General features: G+C 41.4%; 1 protein-coding gene across 6 annotated transcripts in view; it reads left to right on the top strand.

The window, feature by feature from the left end:
* The window catches only part of FOXP1 (forkhead box P1), a 611,760-nt gene that overhangs the window by 78,959 nt on the left and 512,419 nt on the right, over positions 1-20,382 (top strand). For all 6 annotated transcript variants that reach the window (XM_043886570.1, XM_043886571.1, XM_043886572.1 and 3 more), the window contains exon 3: positions 14,191-14,321. The gene's annotated coding sequence lies outside the window, so the exon portion shown is untranslated. The remainder of the gene's footprint in view (positions 1-14,190; positions 14,322-20,382) is intronic.

Below are 20,382 nucleotides of genomic sequence, written 5' to 3' on the forward strand. Positions count from 1 at the left end.
GCTCACTTGGTTCTGTACTTCCCTCCTGACCAAAATTTGCCCGAGTGCATGCAAGAAGCTGAGGGATTTAGACTGTGGGAGGTAGTGTGGTGCTCCCGATAGAGTTCTAACCCTGTATTTCCAGTGGGGCTTCATCTTGAGGACCTTTCCAGATTTCCCTTTTGAGCTTTTGGAAGAGTAGTAGTCTGTTGTATTGGGTAATGTGAAGGGAGGATACTTGGATTTCAGATACAAGTGCTGGTATCACTTACTAACCCTGGCCTTGGGTGGAAGACTTGGCTTCTCTGATCCTCAGCTTCCTCATCTGTCAGATAGCCGTATTTACTTGTGAAGATTAGAAGACCCTGGATGGAAAGGCTCCGTCAGGACAGAGTGCCAGGTGTGGACAGGGCTCCATGCATGCTGGCTGGTCTTAGAATTGGATGTCCTTAGGACCTTATCCAGAGACCTCTCACTCTGTTGAACACCAAGGTGAAAGGTCGGTGTGTTCCTTTCTTTTCCTGTATTTATGACAGATAGTTCACCACTTTGACCCTTTGATAATTTTCCCTGATGATTTGGTTGTAATCATCAGCTCTTCTCCTGCTCTCCCGAGGCATTTCCAAACCACACCATTCCACCCTGTTTCTCAGAAGGAAGTGTGGCCATCAGACATTGGACCATTCTGAGACTGGTCATATTCATTTACCAGGCTGATTATTATAATTATTATTATTTTAACTTTGTAAGAATTATCTGGATGTTCTTTTTTAGTCATTTTATTAGTCTTTCAACTTTTTTGGTTTTTTTGAGATGGATGAAAGACAGATCACTTTGAGGCAGTGGGTCAGATGGAGGTGGCCGACTGGGTAACTGTATCCCCACTGAGTCAGCTGTCTGCTCAAACAGCTAAAAGCTGAAGAATGCTGATGACTTGTCACCAGCCAGCATCACATTGACTTGAAATTCCATTTCTGCTCCTCAGTTGTGGGAACTTGGATGCCTTTGGTGCATTGTTGGAAAGCCCTCCAAGTATTGTATTGATTGGATTATGGAGCCTGGTATGGTCAGTTATCCCCTAAAGTGGCATTTTCCATTCGAGGCTGAGGCATAAAAATTGTGAAATGGGATGGTTCAAAAAGGTAAGATTCCATGCTGTTTATTTTTAGAAAGGGAAAGCCAGGCTGTGACAAACTCTCTGGTTCACAGAGGCTCTCCAACAGTTGGCAAAACGGGGACAAGGTTTGTATTTCCTACTCATTGGTCATGCAGCCTCCAACCCCTGAGCCTTATTGCCCTTCTGCTAAAACTGTCTGGACAGCTGTTTGTTTTGGTTCTTCTTCCTTGATTGGAGAGACAATCTCAGTATCAAGGGTGATGGTTGCGTCAAAATGCCCTTGGCCCCTCATCCCTTCATCATATCTCTGAATCACATTATAACCTTGGGAAAGAAGTCTTGTAAGTATGTTTGTTCTCTGATATCTGTGTGTTCTGTACATTAGGTGTCCTGAGTGATGGATAAGGTGCCATATGGGGTTACTTTGCCTCCCTACAGTACCATACACAATGAAAGAATAATGCTTTGTAAATGGGGATGTTTATCTTGTTATGCTACCACAACTTCAACTTCCTTGTTGGTTTTTTTTTGTTTTTACTTCTTTAAATTGGGCATAGGCTTAGAAGATGATTTGAAAGTAGGGGGCAGGGATGGGGGTGGTATTTGCTTTAACAAAGAGTTTGGCCTCTTGTATTTTTTTAAGTAGGGAATACAGGCCTTCCTCAAAGACCTGTGGTAAGAAGGCTTTTGTTGCTAGTTGAAATATTGGGACCCAGAGAATTCTCTGGAAGAGAGCTTTGACCTACTTCTGGTGGGATTTCATGTTTCATCCCACAGACCAGTTGTTTTAAATAGTACTTTTAAACCAGCTTCAAGACCGTTGGTTTTTTCATAAGTTATTTCTCCCTTTTTACTCTTGTATTTCCTTCCCTTTTCAATAATAGAGGACTTTTCTGTTTCACAGTTGAAGCTACTACATTTTTCTTAATTGTAAAGCAGGCAGAAATCATCACTGACTAGGTGTTTCACAGAATTACAGTTAATATTGTGACCTAGTTGGTTTCTTCATTTTTATAAAATTTTGTTTTATTTTTCCCCCAACATCAGCTCTGTATGCTGATTTTGTAACCTTAATATCTCACGGAAAACATGGATCCTATCCATTCACATGACTATGGTGTCTGGTTTCACCATGTTATCACTTCCCATGGAATATCACCACTGGGGAAACTGAGACTTCACTTTGCTATTCTCCTTCATCTGCAGGACCCGCCATTGTCAAAAATTATAGTGACAAGTTTCTTGTTAGTAGCCTCATCACTGTGAATGTGATTCTTCTTTTCATCCAGTAGAGAGCCTTGGTTACCCACAACCCACTTCCAGCTTTTGATCAGATACATAGGGATCACCTATCGAGTGTGAAGATGAAATAATATCATTTGTTTACCACCTTGAATTGTTTACCACAGGCTGTGAAAAATATGTTTTGAATTTAAAAGTGCAAAAAACAAGTGTACCAGCTATCAAAAAGTTCTCCCTGCAAAGTAAACATGTTTATAGAGCAAGACTCAAAACAAAATACTTGATCACGATAAGCCCAGCCAATGAAAAGAAAGTAAACATGTTTACCACAAAAACCTTATAAAGAGCCCAGATGGCAGGCAGCCCTCTGCTCACTTGACTGTTCTTCAAGGGAGTGACTAGGCTCCCCTGGGCCTCAAGGATACACGAAGCACTTGCCCTGCCAGTAGGCGGCTCCCTTTTCAAGCCCTGCTCTCTTAGCATAGCCCAACTTGCCAGTGAGGGTGGAAGGCTTGTTTTTTGTGCCACTAAGCTGAACCTCTAGTGGAAGGTATTTGTGAAACAGCCTCAAGTTCCCATAAATCTTAAATAGCAGCTTGTCATAGATGACTGCCAAGTAGGCTTATGGGGAATCTTATCTTCCTGGCTCCTTGGTGGAACCAAGATGATATCACATGTAATAACCTTCCGTGTCCTGGGCACTGTAGTGAAGACATCTAGGATATAAACCATGAATCACACCGAAGCCTGGTTTCACCCAGCTCACTCAGGTGAAGGAACCAAAGGGCTTGAGCAGGAAGTTGGTAGAAAAGACATGGTCATCCTGAGTGATAACAGGGATTTTGGGGGTATGTGGAGTGAGCCTTAGATGCTGTAAAAGATAGAAAGCTTAGAAGGAGGATGATGAATTGTGCATGTGGTAAAGAGGTAAGAATTTGAGTTATGGTGCCTTTTCTCATCGCAGTCAAGGAGCAAATTCAGGAGAGATGACCCTGTGAGTGTTGGCTCCATGCAAGGTCATTAGTGAATTTCAGAGTTCAAGGTCTTTGAGGTGGAACAGTTCTAAGGAATGGTGAAATCAAAGTTTTAGCCATGCCTTCAGGAATAGAGGAAGTAGTAGTGGTTAATTAGAACTTAATGCACCCTTACTCTGGGCAGCTAGTATCCCAATTTTCAGGAATGGGGAAACTTGCCCAAGGTTATAACTGGTAAGTGGCATGGCTAGGATGGGACATGAGCAGTTAGCCTGAGCTCTCAACTAATGCGGTATACTGCTTCTCAAATAGACTGAAAGCTTTTAGGATAAGTTGAGATAACCCAGTGTGTATTCATTCACTTGAACAGTTGGTAGTTTTTTTCTTTTTTTTGGGTGGTACTTTATCTGAACCAGGCCTGATGTAAGCCTTGGCCAGGCTGTTGGAAGGGCCACTTCATGGCTATTGAGATTGATAGAAGTGGTCACACTGAAGGAATGTAGACCAGAACTGTGAACCAGATACTGAAACATCTGAGACAGGTGTAGAAGTGCATTTGACATTTAGAATTAAAAGCTGTATGGTTGGGTTGGAAGCAGTCATCAAAAAAAGGGTTCTGAAGAATCAGGGAATCACAGTGGAGAGGAATGATAGTATTCTCCGTGGGGGTAGATGGCAGGCAAGGTAGACTATTAGCAGAGCCGTAACTTGGCTGTAAGAAAAGAAATAATAGAAAGGCCAACTCTTCCCTCTTTGCATGAAGTCAGGGATGTTGAGTGAATGCCTTCTGGGAAAGGTGAAAGGGATACCTTTAAGGAAGAAGGAAAGTCTCCATGTTGTTTGTGATGTTACTCTTGGAAGGCGGTGGAAAGAAATGAGCACTGGGGCTCCCCTTGTGGCTTGGTGGTGAAGGGTCTGGCTTTGATCCCTGCTCTGGGACAGCATGCTTGCCATGGGGCAACTAAGCCCATGCACCACAGCTACTAGCCTGTGCTCTAAAGCTCGGGAACTGCTGAGCCTACAAGCGCCGACCCCTAAAGCCTGCGGCCCTAGAGCCTGTGATCGTCAGCAAGAGAGGCCACTGCAATGAGAAGCCTACGTGCACAACCAGAGAAAGCCCATGCAGCAACAAAGACCCGGTGCAGCTGTAAATAAATATCATTCTTTTTTAAGAAAGAAATAATGTTAACTGGATAATTTTTTTTTTTAAGTGAGCATTGGACCCAGGATGTAAGATAAAATGGGGTTCTAGAATGCCTGGGAGACAACAGGATGATGGTTGAATTCAAGGAATTCACACTCCTTGAATTGGGGGTGACGGTTAAGTCACTTGTTATCAACATCAGGTTCAGACAGAAGCTGGGTTCTTCCTGGGGAGATGGGGGGAGGCAGACAAATATAGCAGGAGGGCCAACCTTCAAGTTTTAAATGGGATGTTTAGGGGATTTTCAGTGAAGAAGAGCAATAAACAAACAAAAAAGGTTGCTGGTTAAGCCTCAGTGAACTAGAAAAATAATTACTTAGCAACTGTATTCCCCATGTGTTCTAATTAATCTAATGGGTTTACTTAAAAACTTGTTTTTGAACATAGATACCAGAAAGTCCTCTGGTGAGTTGGAGCAAGTCTTATTAGTGAAAGTTAAGTAAAAGTAACAGTGATTAGTTCTAGGGAACTTAGTTGAAATGAAGTCACGTGGGCCCGATGAAGCCACAGATGGTGGTGGTGGTGGCCCATTTGGTTTAAACTTGGGCGATGGTTTTGATTAGAACTTTAGAACTTAGCTGTTCAGATACTTATTTAGGGTACATTTGCGGTTACAGTTTTTTAAAAACAGATGTATTATTTGTTCTTCTTCTCCAAGCCTTATTAATCAAGGCAGATTGGCATTTTATCTGTGAGCTGACAACATGCACCTTTTTTTCCGCAGCCGATTTGCTTTCTGAACTGGGTTCAGCGTTGTCAGAAAGTTATTCACGGGAGTTGGTGATGGAGTCTGCTCCACCCACTTCTGTTCCATTTCTATTTTGGTGCTATTTGCAACAAAGGAAACTAAGTTAGTAAATTAGAGAAGGATTGAAGCTCTCACAAGTGCCCTCCTTCTTAGCAGGTTGTGTAACCGATTAGACAGAGTGGCCCCACTCTGCCTGCGGAACAGGGCCCTGAAGGAACACAGGTGCAAACCTCAGCAGGTGGCCTTGGCCATGACCCCCCAGGTCTCCTGACCTATCTGATGGAGCTACATTAAGTCATCTATGAAGATAATATGTATATGTATGTACATTCATTCATACATACAGATTTGTGTGTATATGAGTGTGCATGTACACGTATACTTACTTGAGTCTAAAAGTTCCACATATAGTATTCTAATGGATTTGAGTTTGGGTCGGTGTTCCTGCAGAAAGTAGGTGGCTTGTCCCTCTCCTGGGTCTGAGAGGACAAGGGAAGGGGCACATGGTGGAGCCTGGAGAGAGAAGCTTCAGGGACAGGGCTGCCTGGCAGGAGCTGTGATCTTTCATAGTCAGCCTTCAGTGGCCCGGCAGGGAGAAATCTGGGCAATAAATGCCCCCTCTTCTCCCTCCGCCTGAGACGAGACCTCCATTGGTTGTACCAGCTGGAAGCCAGAGGATAAGAGTACTTGTCGATGCATCACACACGATGGCTTTCCAGGACACAGGGCAAGGTGAGGGATTGGGGCAGTGTGGCAGGTGGAGGATCTGAAGAAATAAATGGAAAATCGCCTATCCAGTACATTTTGTTCAGTGACCTCCTTTGGGTGTGACTCTGCCAGACTTGCTTGGATAGTGCGTGGGAGAGGGTGATGTCGGACGTGGGGTTCCAGATCTCCAGAGCAGCCAGAAGGCACCTAGTTCTCTACAGCTTTGCTTCCCACAGCATGGTGTCTGGACCAGTAGCACCAGCATCACTGTGGGCACTTGCTGGAGACTTTCAGGCCCTGCCGTGTACCTACAGAATGAGACAACCAGGGGGAGGGGCCCAGCAATTTGTCTTTCATTAGCTCTCCTGGAGATTCTGCTGCATTTCCAAGATTGAGAACCACAGCTGGATGTCTTGAGGTGTTGGATGGCCAGCGAAGTATGTCAGTTTGCTAAGATGACCACTATTATCTTGCTTGGAAATGCCAGTGACAAGCATGTTGTCTGTTTGAGTCCCCTGCTTGGAAACTCTGCAGACTCCTAATCTTTTTTATTCTTAGGATAGGCTCTCTTCAAAAGAAGTGGAATAATGGATAACACATAGGCCATGGGGGCTCATACCCCCGGCATTTCTTGCCTTTAATTTCCAAATCCTCCTTTCAGCCATGCAAAGAAGTACCCAGCAGGCCTCAGACTTTGGAGGTTGTTTTTGAAAAACAGATGCAAATACTGCCTCTGCTGTTGTTGTTTTCCTGGTGCCTGGCAGTGTTTGGTAAACAACTTGATTGCTAGGTCTTGGCCTCAGGGAACCACAGCTGCTCTTTCCAGCTCCCTGCAGACTTTTGTACCGAGCAAGGATTGCTTCAGGGAAAAATAAACAGGGGAGAACAAAACAAGAAAACAGCACTGTTGTTTTGTGGCTGCCTCTACCTGTTTTCCTGGAGCTGTTTTGCAACCACAGGCCCTGAGCTTTGATTCCTAACTTGAAAACACAAGGCAAAAACCCCAGGGTACCACAGGCTCCTTTCTCTGTTGGTTAGAGGGCAGAGAGGCCGCCTCTGCTCAACTTGGAAAGCCTGTTGTAGTAGCCACTGGAAGGATCTGTGCATTTTGAAATATGTAAATTGAAAAAGGAGAAAGCTTCATTCTTTCTAATGACCCCCAAGATGGTAATCTGGCTTTTCAAATCTCCAGGAAAACAGATTGAATATGGCACAATTAATTGTTCAACACTTCTAGGCTTTTCTCAAAAATATCTTAATGGGCTTTTAATTTATTGCAGCTCCTGACTAGCAGGCTTGAGGCAGAGTTGCTGCTGACCCCTCGGGTCCAAGGTGCTCTCTGAGGTGTAAGTGAAATAGAAGAGAACAAAGGCCAGCTGGAGAGTCTGCCTTGACCTCTCTGGGCTGAGCCCCTGGGACTTGCTGCGTTGCTGGCCCTGCAGTGGTGCAGGCCAGGGCGCATCTTCATCAGAGTTCCCTGGAAGATCTGGTCGAAATGCAGATTCCCTGGACTCCAGATGGAGACTCTCTGGAATCTGGGGGCAGGAATCCGCATTTCATGAGTGTCCTCATTGTGTATCACGTTTGTAGTCCAGGATCTTGGTGATTAACAGCCAGTGTTAACCAGTGAACCTGGGTGGGAAGCAAGCGATGGTTTTGCCAGACTTTTTTAAATTTCGAGACCTACATGTCATTATAATGCATTAACTTTTATTTACTCACAAGTTCTTGATTTTTTGGCTCCCTCTTCTTAAATCAGGCAAGCTTCTTTCTGCAGTCTTTCTCTTTGAGCCTGAAATGCATCTTTTTGAATGTCCTTGTAGAGAGATTGTAAACTTTTGATTGAAAAGATCTTTATTTTGAAAGATAGTTTTTCTGGACATGCAATTCCAGGTAGATAGTTTTTGCCTCTGGGTGGTGTTCTGGATAATTTATTTGGATACTTGTTTTCTGATGGGTTTTCTTTTTTTTTTTCCCCCTTTTAAATTTCAGTTGCTATATATTTCATTTCTAGAGGTCAGAGTTTTGGTTAGAGTTACAGAGCTTGATTTTATAGTATATGTGTGTATTGCATGTATGTGTATATTGTATGTATTTTATATGTACTATAGATACATATAAAACTATAGTTTATGTGATGTTTTGGTTAGAGTTATACAACTTGTATTTTACAGTATATATGTATGTGTATGTATGTATTGTTCAGTCACTAGTGCATCTCTTGCATTACAGGTGGGTTCTTTACTGCTGAGCCACCAAGGAAACCCATATATGTACTATAGTATGTGTGTGTGTATATTTATACATGCGTATGCATATATGTATGTGCGTGTATATGGGGCTTCTCTTATAGCTCAGTTGGGAAAGAATCTGCCTGTAATGCAGAAGACTTGCATTCAGTTCCTGGGTCGGGAAGATGCCCTGGAGAAGGAAATGGCAACTCACTCCAGTATTCTTGCCTGGAGAATCTCATGGATAGAGGAGCCTGGCGGGCTACACTCCACAGGGTCACAAGAGTCGGACACAACTTAGTGACTAAACCACCACCATCAGTTCAGTTCAGTCGCTCAGTCGTGTCTGATTCTTTCCGACCCCATGAACCGCAGCATGCCAGGCCTCCCTGTCCATCACCAACTCCCGGAGTCCACCCAAACCCATGTCCATTGACTTGGTGATGCCATCCAACCATCTCATCCTCTGTCGTCCCCTTTTCCTCCTGCCCTCAATCTTTCCCAGCATCACAGTTTTTTCCAATGAGTCAGCTCTTCGCATCAGGTGGCCAAAGTATTGGAGTTTCAGCTTCAACATCAGTCCTTCCAGTGAACACCCAGGACTGATCTCCTTTAGGATGGACTGGTCGGATCTCCTTGCAGTCCAAGGGACTCTCAAGAGTCTTCTCCAACACCACAGTTCAAAAGCATCAATTCTTCAGTGTTCAGCTTTCTTCACAGTCCAACTCTCACATCCATACATGACCACTGGAAAAACCATAGCCTTGATAGATGAACCTTTGTTGACAAAGTAATGTCTCTGCTTTTTAATCTGCTGCCTAGGTTGGTCATAACTTTCCTTCCAAGGAATAAGTGTCTTTTAATTTCATGGCTGCAGTCACCATCTGCAGTGATTTTGGAGCCCAAAGAAATAAGGTCAGCCACTGTTTTCTCATGTATTTGCTATGAAGTGGTAGGACTGGGTGCCATGAACTTAGTTTTCTGAATGTTGAGCTCTAAGCCAACTTTTTCACTCTCCTCTTTCACTTTCATCAAGAGGCTCTTTAGTTCTTCTTCACTTTCTGCCATAAGGGTGGTGTCATCTGCATATCTGAGGTTATTGATATTTCTCCCAGCAGTCTTGATTCCAGCTTGTGCTTCCTCCAGCCCAGCGTTTCTCATGGTATACTCTGCATATAAGTTAAATAAGCAGGGTGACAATATACAGCCTTGATGTACTCCTTTTCCTATTTGGAATCAGTCTGTTGTTCCATGTATTGCTTCCTGACCTACATACAGATTTCTTAGGAGGCAGGTCAGGTGGTCTGGTATTCCCATCTCTTTCAGAATTTTCCAGTTTGTTGTGATCCACACAGTCAAAGGCTTTGGCATAGTCAATAAAGCAGTTCAGTTCAGTTCAGTTGCTCAGTCGTGTTCCACTCTTTGTGACCCCATGAACCACAGCACGCCAGGCCTCCTTGTCCATCACCAACTCCCGGAGTTCACCCAGACCCATGTCCATCGAGGCAGTGATGCCGTCCAACCATCTCACCCTCTGTTGTCCCCTTCTCCTCCTGCCCTCAATACAGCAGAAACAGATGTTTTTCTGGAACTCTCTTGCTTTTTCAATGATCCAGCGGATGTTGGCAATTTGATCTCTGGTTCCTCTGCCTTATCTAAAACTAGCTTGAACATCTGGAAGTTAACAGTTCACATATTGCTGAAGTCTGGCTTGGAGAATTTTGAGGATTACTTTACCAGCGTGTGAGATGAGTGCAATTGTGTGGTAGTTTGAGCATTCTTTGGCATTGCCTTTCTTTGGGATTGGAATGAAAACTGACCTTTTCCAGTCCTGTGGCCACTATATAGTGTTTATTTTATAGTGTATGTATTAATACTATAAATACATACAAAAACTATATATATTATATATAGTATTTTGGTTAGAGTTATAGAGCTTGTATTTTATAGTATATGTGTGTATGTGTATATGTGTATTATATATATATGTATAGAGAGTATATTTATAGTATATATACACTGTACAAATATATATGAATTGTATATAATTTATATAGTATTTTGGTTACAGTTACAGAACTGATATTTTATAGTGTATATATGTGTTTATGTATTATATGTGCCTGTAGAGAGTGTATAGTGTATACAATGTACAAATACATATAAAAATTATATATAATGTATATAGATTATGTAGTATTTTGGTTGAAGAGCTTGTATTTTATAGCATATTGGTGTATGCATATGACTTATATATACTATATACAGAGTGTATTTATAGTGTATATCTTGTACGTATACAAACTGTAATATATCACTCATACAGTGTTTTGGTTAGGATTATAGAACTTACAGTATATATATGTGTCTGTGTATATATGTGGGTTTCCCTGGTGGCTCAGATGGTAAAGCGTCTGCCTGGAATGCGGGAGACCTGGGTTCGATCCCTGGGTTGGGAAGATCCCCTGGAGAAGGAAATGGCAGCCCAGTCCAGTACTCTTGCCTGAAACATTCCATGGACTGAAGAGCCTGGTAGGCTGCAGTCTGTGGGGTTGCAAAGAGTCAGACACGACTGAGCAACTTCACTTTCACTTTCATTTCACAATGTATATATGTACTATATGTGTCTGTAGAGAGTGTATAGTATGTATAGTGTAAGTACATTTAAAGCTTAGTATCTATCGTTCATACATTATTTTGGTTCGAGTTGCACAGCTTTATGGAGATGAAATTTAGTCTTGAGTCAGTTGAATTCTTAACAGAACACACAAAACCAAAAAATTTGCACACACCACAGTGATAGTTTGTCCTTTATTTTTTTAATATGCCTGGTGACACTAATGTTTTAGGAAGTCAAGCTGGATAACACTAATGATACTCTTAAGCTTTGTTTAACCAACTTATGTCTTAGCTGAAAGTCAGCCTCTGTGTGTATCCGCAGGGGAAGTCCTGCCTGGTCCCTCTCTTCTCATAGCAGTTCTTTAACCCACCTGTAAACCTCTGACTGGGTTTCACAGGTGACTCAGTGGTAAAGAATCCGCCTGCCAGTGCAGCAGATGTCAGTTCGATCCCTGGGTGGGCAAGATCCTGTGGAGAAGGAAATGGCAACCCACTCCAGTGTTCTTGCCTGGGAAATCCCATGGACAGAGGAGCCTGGTGGGACAGTCTTTGGGGTCACAGAGAGTTGGACATGACTTAGCGACGACACGGCACTGCAGAGCCTTTTACTCTGATATTCTGTTTTGGAGGAATTCCTTTGCAGTCCCGCTTCCATTTCCTTCCAAAGCTTGAAAACCTCCAAATTCCTCTCAAAATCCCTTATCTGCCCAGATACCTACTGTCTTTTTATGTGCTCACTTGTGTGGCTCCTCTGTGCTTCCAAATCCCTCTTGAATCACAGGCCAGAGCTGTGTCCCCAGCCATCGTTTGGTATAGGGGTTGCAAAGGTTCTTTTTCTTGCTTTTTTTCCCTTTAAATTAAATGCGTACTATTAAAACGTTAGCTGCATTCTTTTAAACATGAGGAAATTTTACAAAATAGTGATTTGGATTCTTGCCTTTGATTTTAGAATTGAAAGCTCTTATAGCCTGGGGTTTATGTTGTCACAGGGCAGTCGTGGGCTTGTGGGGCCACTGGCTGCTCTCTCAGCTAGGAGAGCCTGGGGCCTGCAGCCTCCCTCACCACTCCCTGGATCTCACACCTGGTCTGTCCTGCTCACTCATATTATCTGCCTGGTCATTGTGGATGCCTTAGCTTTCCCACTATGAACAAGGAATCTCAGGTCGGAAAGGTGTATCCTCTACAAGGCCTTTTAGCCAAAACTCACTCAAGCAAGGTTCAATCAGAAAAATGTCTAGTGCAAGGTAGGCACATAACTTTTTGTGTTAATATATTGACGAGAAGAAGACAGATTTCTTCTGACTGCAAGCTTTGTTGAGTCAAGTTCCTAATAGCTGTGTGATATTGGGCAAGTTACTAAAACTTCCCGTGCCTTGGTTTTCTTATCTGCATGTAAGAGTGTCTATGTGGTACGAATAGAGTTAAATGAAATAACTGTTGTAAAATACTGAAAAAATATCCAATGCAGTGTGTATTTTCAATGAATGGCAATTGTGTGTTTATAGGATCCCGAGAATTAGTTATTTAAATTGTTGATTTGTTTATTGACTCAGTCTGTCTTGAGTGGCTGCTATGAGCCAGGCATTTTTCTAAATTTTTGGAGGGTAATGAAAAATACAACAGAGACGTTTCCTTATTTGGAGCTTATAGTCTAGTGAAGAGAACAAGTGAGGACATGAGAAAAAAGTTTACAGGTGATGATAAGAGCTCTGAGGACGGCAAATAGAATGATTTAATTGGGGTGACAGGAAACCTAGCTTAAGTATGTAAGTGAGACCACATGCTTGAAGGGGCCTTTGCCCGGAAGACCCTGTGATGAGAAGGAGCCACTTGTTTGAGGAGTAAGCTCATGGCATTCTGGGTACTTGGGAAAGCCAGTGCACCAGGCATGAGGTTGGAAAACCCTTGGCTTCTTGAAATGGATGTGCACCCAACACATCCATGTTGTAGTTGAGGATTGAGTTGGTGGCTGGTGGTGGTGGCAGAGAAGTAGAAAGTGACCGGATGATGGAGGGCCTTCTAGGCCAGAGAAAGAAAAAGATTTTGTCCTGAAGATGGTGAGCATTTTCAGCCCCTTTCTTTTTGCTACGTGACATCGACTTAGTAGGTTTGTAGAGCTTCCCTGAGTCTTGAAAATGCTTCTTGTATCTCAAGGCTACTTGGCGTTTGGACACAGGGGCTTTATCATTTTGAGATACACTGTGGTCTGTGATTGGCAGTATCCAGTTCCCTGGTACTTTGGTAGAAATACAGAATCTCAGGTCCAATTCCAGAGACACTGAAGCAGTGTCTCTGGGAATGGCCCGGGAATCTGTATTTAGAAAGGTCTTCTAGTCATTCTTACGTATACTGAAATTTGAGAAACACTCATCTGTAACAGGCAGGCACATTGCCATAGGAGTTGGAGCTGTAGTTTTGGGAGAGGATGGAGGCCTTCCGCGGGCACCCAGTGGGTGTGGCGGCTGCACTAGTGCCAAGGTGAGAATTCTTCTTTGCATGTGCAAAATCCTCTGCCTGCTGCTCAGTTTTGCTGTTGATGGAAGATTCATGGTAAAAACCTTCTTTTTTAATCTGGAAGCTTGGAGGAGAAGCTAATAGCTTAGATTATTTGACATAATAGGCTTTATCCAAAAACACCAAGATACTATGAGGTAGAAGGGACATGAAAAGCACCAGTTAGTGACCTGACCTTGCAGATGAAAGGGCTGGGATCCTGAGGTATTAAACGACTTTCCTGGAGCCACATGATTGATAACAATGCTGGGTCCAGAATTCAGGCTTCTCCTCTTGGTCATTCGCACATTACATGATCTGTTTTATCTTGATGGAACTATCTCCAGGAAACATCTCTTGCTTCTCATATGTAATTCATAAATATTTGTAGAATTATTTTGGAGGAAAATGATTATAGTTAACCTCTCTTCCTAGTTTTTATGTGTATTATTATTTTTGAAACAATTTTTATTTTTACATGTTTTTATCTTCTAGCCAAGAGAGTTACTTAATATGAATCAGTATATTTATCCATGTCAGATTTGAAAACAGCTTATTGTTACTGAGCACTTTATAATTGGACAAAAATGCTATTTTTGTTACGCCAACATATGTAAAATATTTGGCACAAAGTCTGCAATAAACAACAACCTCTCAGTGTATGTGTTGAAGTAATTGGTATCTGTATCTTTCAAAACATTATTTCCGGTTTATATTTTACAGCATCACACTTGATATATCGACATACCTCATTTGAAAGGTGTTTTCCCCTACCTCTAGGTTCTATGTCTATAGCGCTGTTTTCAAGTTTAAGGAAGTGGTGGTTTTAGAAGTTACATCTTAGTTATGTGTAAAAAAATATTTTTGTATTGCAGTGTCCCAGGAGCTTTTGCTGACAATTCCAGTTTCCAAACGAACCATTTTGGGCAATGGTGAAGGCTTCAATACCTTCTCACATTTGCTGTCAACAATGAATGGATGGATGTGATGCCTGCTGGTCGAAAGGGTGAGTGAACATTTAAGATTATTCGTCTGAAAATTCACAAGGCCAAACATGGGCTGAAGGGGTCCTGCCCGATGCAGGAAACTGAAAAAACTCCCAAGTTCATCAGCACAGCTACGCTGAAGATGAGACTCACTGAGAAAGAGCAGACACTGTCACTGTTTTCTGGTGGAACCTTTTGGGGTAACTTGTACACTGATCTGAGGATTTCTAAAAGGCATAGTTGGACACAGGAGAACTTTTTTTGCTTGTGTGATTCTTTTAAGCATACTCTGAAGGACAGACTATCTAAATTAGGAGCTACATGCATAGTTGAAAGAGTAATTGCATTTTTTTGTCTCATTGCACTTTGCTGATAAAATGAACTACCATAAAATAAGACCATAATGACCTCATTTTGAGTGGTGGGAGGGGAATTTAAGTCTGATTTGTTCATTGAGAAGGTCCCATCTCATGACTTCTACATGATTGGGGTTCTTGAGAAAGTGAAAGGGTTGGGAATTTTGGACTCAACAGATTTGCAGATAGACTTATGAGCATTTTTTCCTATCATAGTTCTCCTCATCAGATTACTCATTGTAATTTTTAGGGGAGGGTATCAGGAGAGGTTTGATGATCTTTTTCTGTTACGTGTGTTTTCCATATTTGATGGCATCTGTCACGTTCCTCAGAACTTGCTGGCTACCCTGTAGTAATGAAGGAACGGTAGTGACTTGCCTTTATCAGAGACAGGAATTGGTTGAGGCTAGTTGTTCTGGGTAAAAACTCTGACATCATTCAATGGTAGCTTTGTCATAAAATGAGGTCAACTTTATGGGAAGTCTCTTGGTTTCAATTTTGTAGTGAATGGCATTTAATAATAAGAACCATTGGTATAAATTCACCTTGTCTGTCTTAGTGGAGCTATATTTGAAACAGATACTATTTAATGGAGGTAAGTACAGTGAAGTAGAAAGAGCACTGTATTAAAAATTGGAAGACCTAATAGCTAGCTGACATGGGACAAGTTAGTCTCTGTTTTAATTTACTGTATTTAAAATAAAGCAGGTTGGTTAAAGTGTCGTATTTGTCATTGCTAATAAGGCCCTGGAAGATGTCTGTTAAAGTCCTCTTATTTTACAGGTGGAGCGTCTGCAGCCCAGAAAGTCTAATTGAGTTGCCTATGTCCCTGGGCTTGGTGGGAGCCAGGTTTTTGTTTTTAATCATCAGTGATTCTCTCTAGCTTATCTCAATTATAGAGTGTGACATCCAAGCTCTGCAGTTTTGTAAACCTCCTTTGCTGATACATGTCTCTTTAAGCTGTTGTTTTGCATTCAGCTGCTTTGGGCCATATTTTTAAAGATTTTACAGCTAGAGGTCATTTTGACAAATCCTTCCCATTTTGTAGATTAAAAGAGCCCTGGTGAAGCAGCCAGCCCAAGTGTCAGAGACCAAGTGATCCTCAAAGAGCCCGTGGGCTTTAAACTTCACCTCACTTAGGCTCCTTTGGCATCTGATTCCTTATCACATTTCATTCTGCTGGAGCTGGAGATAGAGGAAAAACAGAGTCATGACTCTTCCTCTTATAATATTCTTTCACTGGCAAGTAATAAAGCAAGTAGAAATCAATAACACATAAGGCAAGGATGTACACCATGAGACGAAATGGTTAACGGAGTCATGGAATTTTAGATCTGTTAGGGTGCTATGATGATCTTGTGGGATGGTCCTGGGCAAGTCCTGTGGTTCCTTCTCCTATGAAGCTCTTCTGAGGTTTTCCATTGCTGAGCAGCTGTGATAGACTTTTATAAGTGGTCCGTAGACCAGTGAGCAACTAGCAGGCATTATAAAAAACTGTATCTTTGGGGATTCAGGTAGAGTTGAGAAGAAAGCCTGGGTCTGTCTCATGTAAACATGAGAATTCACAGAAGTGGTTGGAATTGTGAAGGTATTGGACTAGCAAAAAACTCAGGTTTGAGGTTACCTATCATCTCTGTCTTCAGTATTAAGAGAGTCTAACTCAATCTCACTATCATAAATTAATGTATGAAATTGAAGAAAGCTACATGAATGGATTTATTGAAGACTAGGCTCATTTTGTTCATTAATTTCATTTGGGTAAGGCCTTCTATTTGAAAAACCAGTCTAAAGAACTATAATGAAAATGATATCTCTTGTATTGATAATAGGCCCAGACACATATCAATTTTTTTCTAAAGAAGGAATTTGCTTCATATTTATCAGATTGTGATCAATTTGCCTTCACTATATTTTTAGTAGGAAGTGAAGATCCCTGAAATCTGATGAGCTGAGGTATGTTTCCTGATTCTCTATCCTTGTTTAGCCTCAAAGCACACCTTCAAGATTTGTTTAAAGGACTAATTTTCTTCCTCCATGATGCAGTAACCTGGCCTGTGATGCACTGCATAGCTGACAGCTAGTTAATCCTTCTGTTGTCAAAAATGTATTCATAGTCATACATTCAAAAATGTATTCATTCTTATGGCTTTTAGAACTTTTAGAACAATTAATTGAGTAGCCAAAAGAAGCACCAGTTAATTGTTACAGCTGATAATTTGGAGTCTTTAGGCATGAAATCACCTCCAGTTCTGAGTGCAATGTTTCCTGATAAGTGACCTCATGATAGAACAAGGTCCCAGTCACAGGAATAGGCAACTAGAACAACAGATTCCTTACTCCAGTGCATGGAAGTGTTACCACATGAGAAAAGATTTGAACAACTAGATGATTATGGCAGAATTTCATGTTCAGAAAACAGGTAGGTGGGTAATGTACTCAATTTGTATTGGTGATAACCATGCTTGTGTAATAAATTAGCTTAGGGTCAGGATCCAGAGAGAGAAAGGCTGAGCACTTGAAGAGGTCTCTTTGTGATGTGATTCTTTAATGCCATCCCTTGCCAGCAGGGGATCAGAGCTGACTCCTGCTTCCTTCGTGTGAAGCTTTAGTTGTTATTGGTACCTATCTGATGCATATCACGAGACTCTTAAGAGTGAGGAGCAGGTAAGTCTGCTGCATATTTAATAGGCAGTTAGCCACAGTGTTATTAATAAATGTGATAATAACAGTCTGGATTTGCATAGAGTTTTCCTGAGAAGAGTTGACTGTAGATGGCAGATATGCTGGCTGTCCGTCTGTCTCCTAGCCTTGCACTATCCCTGCCAATAAACTGTCCCTCGCTGGTGGATCTGAGATAAGGGCATAAATATCATGCAGCATTATTTTGTCACCAGTTATTTTTGCTTACTTGTCCATAGTTTCTCTTTGGATCTCTTATCAAATTCGTAGCTTTTGACCTACTAGAAAGAGGTTAAAAACAGGGAAAATAATCGATGTCGTTTAAGGCTTGATAGTGGACTACTTTGTGGCTGGAAGTTTCTGGAATGTTTTAAAACTCAAGAATGTGGATTTTTGTCATTGGTTCTGAGGTGGGGTGTGCTGGTGGCGCAGCTTCTAGGAGGAGGTGAGGACAGATAGCGGGCATCTGGGGCCAGGAAAGCTGGTCGGTGCGCTCCCCCTCTGAGCTGCCTTGTGCGGGAAGCTGGTCAGTGGGCCAGGACACGGGCTGTGCTGAAACTTCCAGTGCCTGAAATTTTGACTTTGAAAAGTAATTTTAACAATTGAATAAACTACGTAATATGTTTTATAAGCTGGGGCGAATGATCTTAAGTATTTTGGTCTCTTTCATAACACAGTGAACCTAATATTGGTAAAAATACAGATCTTCACTCACGCCATAAAGAGAGCCTAGATTTAATAAGCGGTTATGAGGGCTGGCAGCTGCCTGTCAAACTGTCTAACTTGGACTCCAGCGTGTGAAGACAGCGTCAACTTACATTTTATCTCGGAAGTTTTTTTGAAGCGTTTATTTTGCCTTTCTCTCCAGTCTCTAACCTAATGCAAGTAATGTAATTGGCTGAATATTTTCCACATAGCTAATTGGCTAGGGGCCAAGGGGGAAACCATTGTCTGGCTTGATGAAGATCAGAAATTAACATGACATTTACTTGGAGGTAATGGAATATATTAGTAACCCGGTAATGCAGGATGGTGAGAGGAAGAGTGTCCATCCTTTCCTGCCCAAAAGCAGCGGGAGGAGTTCTGAGGACGGTGAAAGAAGCCCCACTACCCGCCACCCCAAACCCCCCAATAGCTCACAGCATGGCCAGCCAGTCCTTGTGTCACTTTCACTTTTAAATTCTTAAGACAGAACTGTAAGACAAACTAATGAATTATTCCATTTGTCAATTAAAAAAGAAAATCCACCAACTACTATTGTAAGATTAAATTCCAATTAGAAGATTGCATTTAATTCAGAAGCTATAACATTGTTTTAATGAATTCTCTCTGAGGTGACAGTTTATGTGAGATAAATTTATATGGTGTAGGTAGGTATAAATTCATTGGATAATGTTAAACATGTTACTTCATATATATTAGCTGTGAAATTTATTTCTTCTCTAGTTATGTCCCCAAGGAGGTAGAGTCAGAGGGAAAAACATATCTTCAAAGAAAGAACCCTTTCTGTCCTTTCAGATACTTGCTCTAAAACAGCCTTTTCTCACTTTTATTAAAAAAAAAAAAAAAAAACTGTTAAATTTCTGTATTAACTGAATTTATGATTCTTGGTGTATGCTATTTATAAAATTGAATATAGGTTTTATGATATAGGAAATTAGTCTAGGAATGAGAATATGATCCAATTTTGTAATAAAGGTAATCTGCATTTATATTGCAGATATTTTCCATTTTTTCTCTAAGCCCCTTATGGGATTATACACACATTTCTCTGGACATACAAATTCACTGTAAACTTTTAATGTAGTGGGCAGGCTTTTGTTCTTCTGACATCTGCACAAAGCATCCAACCCTTTGCCTAAATCAAAAGTGACAAACATTTTGGACACACTTTCGATTTTGTAATTCCTTCATCTCTTCTGGTTCCTGTGCTCCTGGCAGACATCACTAATTGATCACATTCTCTTCTCTGCTCAGTGTGGATGTGGCCTGAGAAATTACTCCATTTAAAACCTTGGAGCTAAGCTTGCAAATTCAGCATTTACATGAATGTGCTCACAATCATGTCAGGCAAGTGATTTGTCTTTGAGTATAGTATACTTACCCCAATATCTGTTACACAAGGCAATTTTGAGAAAATTTTACACAATTCTGGCAATTTTCTGGTTGGGTGACAACTGGATTTTGATATGTGTGCACCATGTGTATGTGGTTTGGTAGGCAGTTTATTTTGTACGTTTTAACTGGTTTTGATGTTGTGTGTCTGAAGCATTATAGTTTTCTAATTTTTTTTTTTTTTTCAATTTCTAAAACTTGTTACCTGGGCATTAACTCAGGCTCAGACACAGCACGGAAGTGGTGGGGTGAAAACTCAACCTAGACTTTCCCTGTTCAAGTGCAGTTTCTTTCTTAAAGGGAGGGGCATATACACATACCAGGTGCTGACCAGGGCCAAACAAGTATCTTGCAATTTCCTTTTGCATATTAATCTTGGTTTTTATCGATACACTAAAGCAAGCTATACCAGGGAGGAAGGCATTCAGCTATTATATTTCAAATGATATCTTCTGTGATGTAAAATTCTAGGAACAACTTCAACTACATGGCATGTTGTTTTTGAAAATAGTAGGTTTTCTCTTCACTTGGTTCAAGTTAAAGCACAGAGGTTAAGAGAAGGAAATTTCCATTCAGCTTATGTTCAGGCTGCTGCCCTACCCTGTGGAGAATTGACATCCTTTTAACTCCTCCTTGAAAGAAAAATGAGCAATTAGCATATCTACGTACCATTTAGTTAACTTACATTTCAGTTTTGTTTCAACGTATTATTTGATTGTTTAGTCATGGTAACTAGAGTTCTGGAAAATGGTTGAGAGTTAACATGTGGATTGGTAACCTGTTGAGCCACATTTGTAGGATAACATGATTGCCTTTTGTCAAGGATGCCAACATCTGTGAGCCCTGTTATGGTCTGACCAGGTGGTGGCTCTTGGATTCTCTGTTACAATTGTTTATTCTATATAGCTCCAACCAGTTGACTGGAAGAGGC

This window comes from Cervus elaphus, chromosome 24 (assembly GCF_910594005.1).
Source record: "Cervus elaphus chromosome 24, mCerEla1.1, whole genome shotgun sequence".
In the NCBI taxonomy this organism is placed as follows: domain Eukaryota; kingdom Metazoa; phylum Chordata; class Mammalia; order Artiodactyla; family Cervidae; genus Cervus; species Cervus elaphus.